At 34.9% G+C, this 9,099-nt stretch overlaps 1 long non-coding RNA gene across 1 annotated transcript; it reads right to left on the bottom strand.

Moving 5' to 3' along the window:
• Positions 1 to 2,090: 2,090 nt before the first annotated feature.
• On the bottom strand, positions 2,091 to 2,838 carry LOC113769944. Its single transcript, XR_003468358.1, has 3 exons — positions 2,749 to 2,838; positions 2,585 to 2,662; positions 2,091 to 2,126 (listed from the first exon to the last, which is right to left on the bottom strand). It is a non-coding gene; the product is annotated as an uncharacterized LOC113769944 (long non-coding RNA).
• Positions 2,839 to 9,099: the final 6,261 nt, after the last annotated feature.

The following is a 9,099-nucleotide window of genomic DNA, read 5'->3' as shown; positions in this document are numbered from 1 at the left end:
ACAATTTCATTTTTCTATAATCAATTTTCCTAGATTCTTTTTTTTTTCTCCTGTATTTTGAGATTTCGACGAATTGGGGTATACTATAGCCGTGTAGTATTCAAGGTTTATGATACTTGCATATAGTAAAAAATTTCAAGTCATGATAAGTTTGGAATTTAGATTAAAAATTTCTTGACTGTTAGAACCAAATTAAAGATGAATGTCACAAGTTCAGGATGTTCGGGCAAGACTCGTGTGCATATAACCATTTCATGGTCTTATTTGAATTGTGAAAATTAAACTGATTTTTGAGCAAGAATCTGAATGATTTCATGCCTGCCGTGATTATTAATTCCAGAATTGGTTAAAAATACTTTTCCTAACATCTTTCTGCACTCGAATTCTCAAGAAAGTAGCTAAATATACAGTAGTAAACGCCAATCCTCCTTTGCACCCTATGAATACATTGCTAATCAGAGTAGAAAAATGCAGTAATAGAGAGAGCTTGATAAACAACAACACTGATAGCAGTCTAAATAATATTGCAAAACATGCATTGGATAAAACTCTGGATGTAGAATGGAGAGATTCAATCCCACTGTGAAGAATAACAAGCCAAGCTGTATAGATCCCTGGGCATTTGCATCTGCATTTGCTCAGCACAATTGTTAATGTACTGATCATCATTAGAAATACAGGTTGCCGTTTTGACCAAAATAATAATAATAATAATAATAAGGGTAAAAAACAAAAAAGCCTTTATGGTAAACCTAATACACAGAAAAACCCCCATGGTTTCAAAATATACAACACAACACCTCATACTTTGAACTAAATTATAAAGGTGACGGAATTCGTTAAACTTAACGGAAATGAACGAAATGACCAAAATGTCCTGATATAATTAAACAAATGACAGCTCAAAAAAATCATTTGCTTTATTTTCTAAATAGAGAAAATTGAGAGTTAAGGGATAGAATAGGTATATTTGATAAAAATTAGGTATAAAAATTTTTTTTTAGGTTCCAATAAGTCATTTCCGTTAAGTTTAACGAATTCCATCACCTTTACAATTTAGTTCAAAGCATGAGGTGTCGTGTTGTATATTTTTGAAATTATAGGAGGCTTTTCTGTGTATTAGACTTACCACAGGGGGCTTTTTTATTTTTTACCCTAATAATAATAATAATAATGAGTAAGCTAACCATCTTTGGAAGGGAACTAAAGGAAAGAAAACTGCAACATTCATCAGTCTGATTAAAAAAATTTGCAGTAACATATTTTCAACTCTCATACATGTTAACGAATCCGCTTCAAATGCATCCTTTGGCAGCCCAACAAGCGTTTCTTGCTGATAAAAGTGCCCTTAACATTAACTGTGCATCATTGCAGACTGAAAGCAGAAAACAGAGAACCTTAGCTGTCAGAAGACAAGACTTACAGGAGATGGGGCAACAGATACCAGCTCCCTGGTTTAAGCCTGGCAATCAGATTCTAGTTCATTCAAAAGTCAGGCCCCCCGAACTCCAAACAATGGCAATTGCTCGAGACCAGCAAGTACAATCGTCTTTAGTCTCGAGAGTGTTCAATATTATATTGCTCATCAGCATAAGAGACCAGCAAGTACAATCATCTTGATGCAATTATAGTGAAATGTGACTCATCCATCATGTGCTGGCTAAAACCAATGGTACTCTGTCCGGAGACGTCAAAAAATATTTCATACCACCACACAACATAAAACCAATGACACCAAACGTAATGGCTGTCGTCGAAATGAAAAGTTTCTTGGTCTCCTTGACTCTATAGTTGGACCTGGGTGGTTTAGATGGAGTAGAAGACCCCGATAAGGGATTTTTCATGAATGAGGAATACAAATTGATATCCTCTCTTGTAAGAGCTGGTTTTAGGGAATTCCTGACTGTTTGGAAATGCCTACTACAGACAAGAGTGGCCGATATATCTTCCCTCAAAGCTACAATTCCAGCCTCTTTGCAGAGCCCCTCCAGTTCAGCCCCAGTGAAGAGCTTCGTATCTACTGCTATCTGTCTCAAATCAACATCAGGATCCACTTTCATACCATGCGTATGAACTCGAAGAATTTCATACCGAGCTTCTAGATCAGGTGGTGGGACATAAAGCACCTACAAAAATTATCCAAATTAGCCACTCATCAGCATTACTCCTTTCAAGAAGTTACTTGAGTCCCTGCATTATGTAACATTAGACAATTCATAGTACTCCATGAAGTAATTATGAAAATTTACAAATCAAGACAGATCTGTGGTGCATTAAAACAGCAACTTTCCACTTGGACACACATCTTTCAAAGCAAGCCTGGTTCCCCCTATTCTATCTCAGTAACACAACAAAAAAAAAAAGACAATTTCTACCCCTAACTCATGATATGATAACAGACTCGTCAGCAGCTATAAGTAAAGCTATCTTACTCTTCTCTGAAGGATAAGGAGAGACACAAAGAACAACATAGAGAATATGCAAAAGCCAAAGGAAAATATAATGCTTCAGAAAATGTGCATGTTTTTCTACCTTTTGGATAATAAAAACACAGTAATAGCTCATTTCTATTAAGAAACCTTACTAGATCAAAGCGTCCAGGTCGCATAAGTGCAGCATCAATTGCATGAGGACGGTTTGTAGCAGCCAAAACAAGAATGCCCTGAGAAAAGAAATTAGCAGTCAGGCCAAAAAATATTAACACCTCAACTCTAAAGCCGAAGAGTAATTAATAATTTTCATGCTCACTTTTGCCTGCTCTAAACCATCCATTTCTGTTAGTAGAGCAGATAAAAGTCTCTCACCCACTGTAGTGCTGCCACTTGAACTTCCTCCTCGGTAATTAAAGGAAAAATGGTACCAGAAATCAAAATGGACTCGAAAAGTTAAAAGTGTGAATGCATGTGTATGACTCCAACTTTAGTGGTGTCTCACCCTAACTCTAATGATATCTCCCGTAAAGGAAAAGGAACTATAGTCTCAGAAAGGAAGAGCTAACTACAACAATAAGAATATTAAAAAAAACTTTCTCCATCTGTCTAAATGTCCAAGTGAAACTACATATAGTAGCATACCATATACTATATGTCATACACGTGACCTATATCTATCACCTAAATGCCTAGCATACAATTTACTGACTGACAATCCACAATATCATTGCATGGAAAGTGACATTAAACCATTAAATTTATATAGTTGCCCATTTTGAGTCATTACACAAGCTAAACAATATGAGGTAGAATGCCAAACAAGAAAAGGATTCCAAGAGGAAACTTAAGTAGACTAAATCCAAAAGCACACAAGCAAACACTTCTAACTATTACGCAATGAAAATTGGAAAAAAATTTCTCTATAGTGGACCAGGTCAGCAAATCATTTGCATTTGAAACCAACTCTGAAAGAACTTGAAGAACTTCCAAATGATGCTTTTATGTCTTCATAGAGGAAGGGTTAATTTATATCAGCACACAGTATCTTCAAGCTTCAAATAACTACTTACTGGCCTTCTTGACTTAAAACCATATGTTCGAACACAATAAAAAAAGGTGTTAAAGAGATTTGACAGATTTCTTTCAGGAACCATAAAGCAAGAGAAGTGTTATTTGTCAGCAGGTGCAAAAAACCATTTAAGAGACCAATGATCGAACTGTGCAGGCATCAGAAGCATCAGTTGCTATACATGCAAGTTTGAATACACTGTTCAGGCATGCAACTTCAACAAGCACTAGTTCAAACTCAAGAAAACCACAACATATGGTAACAGCTTACACCTGGTTGAAGTATGATAAAATGCTAAAGAATTGAGTTTCGATCTGTGTCCCTGATACAAAAAAGTTAGTTCCAAAAAGAAAAAGCAGTAAACACAAACAATATTTACCATCTTGCAGCAACAACATCAGCCTCGTCGAAAAAAATTATACTAGGAGCTGCAAGACGAGCCCTCCTTAATGTACTACGCAACAAAGCTTCGCCTTCACCAACATACATAGAAAAGAGATCTGCACCACTGAAAAACTAATGTAAATTTCCACCCCAGAGCAATTGTTTCTACAACTTGTCTATCAACGACTTCCATCCTTATATTGTACCTATTTTGGAAATTATATTAAGTTGTTAATTGTGCTTTTCGGGTTTGTCTTTTAAATCTAGCTCTTATGTCATGAATTCAATTGAATGACTTATCTTGGTGTAAAATTTTTTGTTGGATAATTGCATTAGGGGCATTCTATATCTTTTTTGAAGTTGATAATTTTGGTGTTGTATCATTTGCAAGTATTGTAGTATGGTTCGGCTTTGTTCTCTATATCATTAACAATTGTGTTGAAAGTGTAGAAAGCATGTTGCAGAACAGTAGTAATTTGTTATTGTTTTTATGATGTCTGGCTATTTTTTTTAAGGAATTTTCTAAATTAAAGATTTATGAGGCAATAAATTTACCTCTTTCAATGAATGTTGTTGATGAATAATGTTTTTGAGTTGAATGTGCTCGACCAAGTCCATCTTGTTCTTCAAAATTGCAGCTTTCTTTGTAGTAATCCTATATAAATTTCTAGCATTGTAATTGAAGGCATTCAATGTGTATCAAAAAATAAAGGTTGGGAAAAATTGTATTCATACCACTTTTTGAAGTTTTACTGTCTGAATGTTTCATATAAATTGAATATCAAAATATCCTTAAAAAAATCATTTTTTTCATATGTTGATTTGGAGATTAAAAGAAAATTAATGACATAATAACATAAAATAAATTTAGATGTGAATAAATAAACAAACCAATGGAGAGAAATCCAATAGAAATGATCCTAACTCAAGCACTCTCATTAAGACTTTAGTTGATTTTCTTATTTCTGAGATGAGAAAATAAATTTTTATTTCCTTTCTTTAGTAGTCATATTGCTCAGAAAATTTCTAAATTCAAATTGTCCCACATTAATTGATGTCTTTGAGGCAAAGCGCCAAAGCCTATTACGGGATATGCTAAATAGTCAACACTTCTAAGTGTCAAACTACGAGATTTAGGGGTAGGTAAAATTATCTGCTAACCCAAAAATCCAGCATGTTTGTGACAGCCCCACCTCTTTCTAGGGCGTACCCAAGGGTTTGGCGAACCGCCTGCTCAACTCTCGTCAGGACTCAGTCACGTATCATGAAAATTACAAATAAAAACCTCAATAAAAAAATGATATTAATTACAACCTTCAATATAGATATATTCATGAACCTCCAATGTCCGCACAATCTATAATACAACCAATGAGTCAAACTTGCAAAAATCAAACCGGACAAGTTGGCTAGACATCTATGAAGTACTCACTCGAGCAACTAACAAACTTAAAAGAAATCGAGGCCTTCCTCAATTCAACCTCTCATGTTCTCATCCCTGTAAGAAAAACAAATTTCATGGAATGAACTAAACTCAGTAAGGTTCCAAGAAAATCGGCAGATAATATAACAGGCAAGACCATACACCGGATATCAAGAAACAAGTCAAAACTCAAATAGATCATGACCGAATATATAGTTAAGCAAGTAGCCAAATAGATCATGCAAAAGTGTACAATAAAGAACATATTCATGGTAAAGGATATAGATTGCTCTCAGGAGCAAGTTCCATTGCAACTTGATCAAGATCCGTTGACTCTCCGTCAACCATGAAAGTATAATATCCGTAGATCTCCACTTTACACCAATTTCCGTCCACCAAACATACCTCTTACTGGGCCCGAACACCAAAGAAGTATCCAAGGTTCGTCGATCTCCTCGACCAAACCCTTGTCGGCTCGATTCGACCAACTAGCCCTGGGTTGGACTTATAGTCCTAAATATTCAGTAATTCAGGATCTAGCTTATAGCTCCAAGTATTCAGATATTCAAGAGTGGAGTCGTTGGCTGTTATCCAATGCTCACGCAGTAAATGATTGGAGACGTTAATTGTCACTAGCCTATTTAGTAATATCAGTGTTCAAGTGATGAATTCCAGTCAAGAATAAACAGGTTAGAAACTTTGTCCTTTATCCAAGATTTTCCAACTTAGCCGACCGCTCTGAGGCTGGTCTAAAGCAAGAGGTCCAACGAGGGTTCAGTTCAGCCGTTACCGACTTACATTCACGCATACGCATGAGTAACCCTAGATTCCCCTTACCCGATGTCTCGGATAAGGTCCAAAATCCAATTCAACCACTATAAGAAAGATGTAACTGGTCTACAATTCGACCGCTACAAGAAAGATGTAGCCGGTGTACAACTCAACCGCCACAAGAGAAATGCAGCTGGTCTACAGTTCAACCGCTATAAGAAGAATACAGCCGGTCTACAAACATACATATAAACATGCAAGTCTGCATGCAGTATCAATTAATTCAAGTTCATGGAGGTCGAGGGCGAATAAGGAAACACTCGCCTCGCCATAATCATGTCACAAGTAATGTCCAGCAATTCACATTCTCAAACATTCCAAGTATTTCAAGTCAATGTATAGGTCATATACAAATCAAGTTACTTGTTCATGCGTAAATGAGATATCAATTGTTTCGTCATGTCAAGTCAATTGAGTGTACATAAGAGTACACTCGCCTAAACAGGCTCAAGTCACAAATAAGTTCAGCATATCATGTTTGAACCATTTTAAGTATTTCAAGTCTAAACAGTTGAAAATCGGGTGGATGCGAAAATCTGATCAAACCAGAAAACTGGAGGAACAACTGCAGAAAGTCAGAAATTTTGGCAGCAAATCCGGTCAAATACTGGCAGGATTAAAGGTCGGATTGTCAGGGAAAACATAAAAAATTTTTATTCTCACTGCCTCGAATCTGGCCGGAAATCTGGTCAGAAAGTGGCTGGATTCTGGCCACATTCCAGTTATAGCAAAACGACCAATACATGTTTTAACAGAATATTAAAAGTTTAGTCGAGCTAAGTCAAGTGCGATAAAGTACACACTTGCCTATAAGACGATAATTCAAATACTTAGCAATTTCTAGCAACAATGAACAGGTAACATGTAGTTGGAACGCTCACCAATCAATTGCAACCCTTTACTTTAACCCTGGTTCGTCTTCTTGAACTCTCTCGAGTCCTGTGGTCATATACTATATTAAAATACTAGCCATACAAAGCCAAAATACATGAAGAACTTAAGGTTTCCAAAAATTCATTTCCTTTTTATCTTTCATTTAAACCTCAATTCCACTCATAAATCAAACTCAAAATAGTTTACTAACTCCAATCTTAAAGTTGGAAATGAAAGTAAGAACAGTTCTAGGAAAATAGAATTTTTCCAATTTTATGCAATACTATTTGAAAAATCATATCTCAAGATTCTTAAGTCCAAAATTTATAAACTTTATACCGTCGGAAAATAGATTCAAAGGATTACAATTTTTCAAAAGACACCTTTAAAAGATTCTGTCCACAAGTCAGTCAAATTCCAACCTAAATTTGCTGCTTCATCTAGTAGAAAGACAGAACAGGTATGGAAATTCAGTCAATTTTGAAAAATCATAAATATTCAAAGAAATTAAGAAAAATTATGAAATTTTCGCGATTGAAAGTACTCTGAATCTAGTTTCAAATGCAATAAATGAAACTAAATTCTGACTTTTCTACACCAAGATATAACAGATTTCCCTAGACTGCTCAAGGTTCCCTGCGAAAAATTTTCAGCAGCACCTCCTCTTGTTTTCTTTACTTTTCCATTCAAACTCAACACCAAATTTCATCTCAATTTAACCTCAATCACAACCACAAGTCACAAGCTATCAACATATTTGTTTAAGACCACAAAATCATCCAAATATAGCAATTTATCGAGCTCAAGAACTACCATAATAAAGCTGGAAAATGGGAACCCTAGGCTGAAATTCATAATAACAAGCTGGAAAATTCTATTATAAAGCCAAATAAGCATATAAAAGTTGGAAAATCACATGGCAAGGGTAATAGACCATGACCAAACTTAAACCATCATATCAAGGCTGAAAATTTTCACCAAAAGCTGATATTTGTCAACAACAACTTAAATCATGAAAATTTCCATATAAACTACCAAAATCCAACTCTAAAGCCACTAGTATTCAAAAATTAAAAGCAAAAGAAGTTTCTTGTCATAAATACCTTGAAACCCCAAGGAAAATGGAAACCAAGTGCTTCTCTCTCCAAAATCTCTCCACCAAAGCCTTTGATCCTTTCTAAAGGTCAACTTTTATGGAGTAGATTGCAAGTTTATGGTGAAAACTCAAGGATTCAAGCTTGAAATGGAAGTTGAAGTTGAAGCTTATTTCCTCTCTTTCTCTCTCCATATGGGCGGCCAAAGCTAGAAGGAAATGAAAGAATTTTGGTCAAAATTTGGTTTAGTAAAGGTTAAGAAAAGTCCAAGTCAAAGTCAAGGTTCAATGCTTCAAGGACAAATGGCATCCAAGGGTTAATCCTCATCCTATAGTCTTCCAATCACTAAAACATCTAGCCAACCTCTAATTATCCCTTAACACCTTATAAAATAATATCCCTTTGCACAAAACTCCTCCTATTCCTCAAAAATTTATCGCACTTACCGCATTAGCGGGTCCCATTTCCATAATGCACTTCAAACTTAATATGTACTAACTTATACAAAGAAAATGATTTTAAAAACTTAACTCACTTATAAAAATATCGAGAAAATTAAAGCAATAATTTAAAGTAAAGAAAATGCATTCAAAGAAATAAAATACAACAAAATTTTCCAGGTCCTCAGAATATTCGATCCGATTCAATCCAAAAATTAGAATACTTTATTTGTATTATTTGATCGGGTCAAAAGAAAGTCAAGTATCCGCTAAGATGCGGGCGGGGTAGGGTCAAATAATTAAAAATCCTCGGGCACTGGACTTGCCCCACATACATATAATTTTTATTTTTTTAATTTTTATAAACATACTATACAATAATAATTGAGAGCTAAATAAGTAATTTTATTGAACAAATTGTATTACAAATATGAGAGATTATAGTTTATTTACAAGATTCATTTGTAGAGGTCACGATCTTATGTTTTATAGAAAAGAGTTTAATTAATGTGGAACATATATTTAAAAAGTTGTGCTACTTATTTCAACTTTT

This window comes from Coffea eugenioides, chromosome 5 (assembly GCF_003713205.1).
Source record: "Coffea eugenioides isolate CCC68of chromosome 5, Ceug_1.0, whole genome shotgun sequence".
Classification (NCBI taxonomy): Eukaryota; Viridiplantae; Streptophyta; class Magnoliopsida; order Gentianales; family Rubiaceae; genus Coffea; species Coffea eugenioides.
This window is presented reverse-complemented; position numbering and strand designations above follow the sequence as displayed.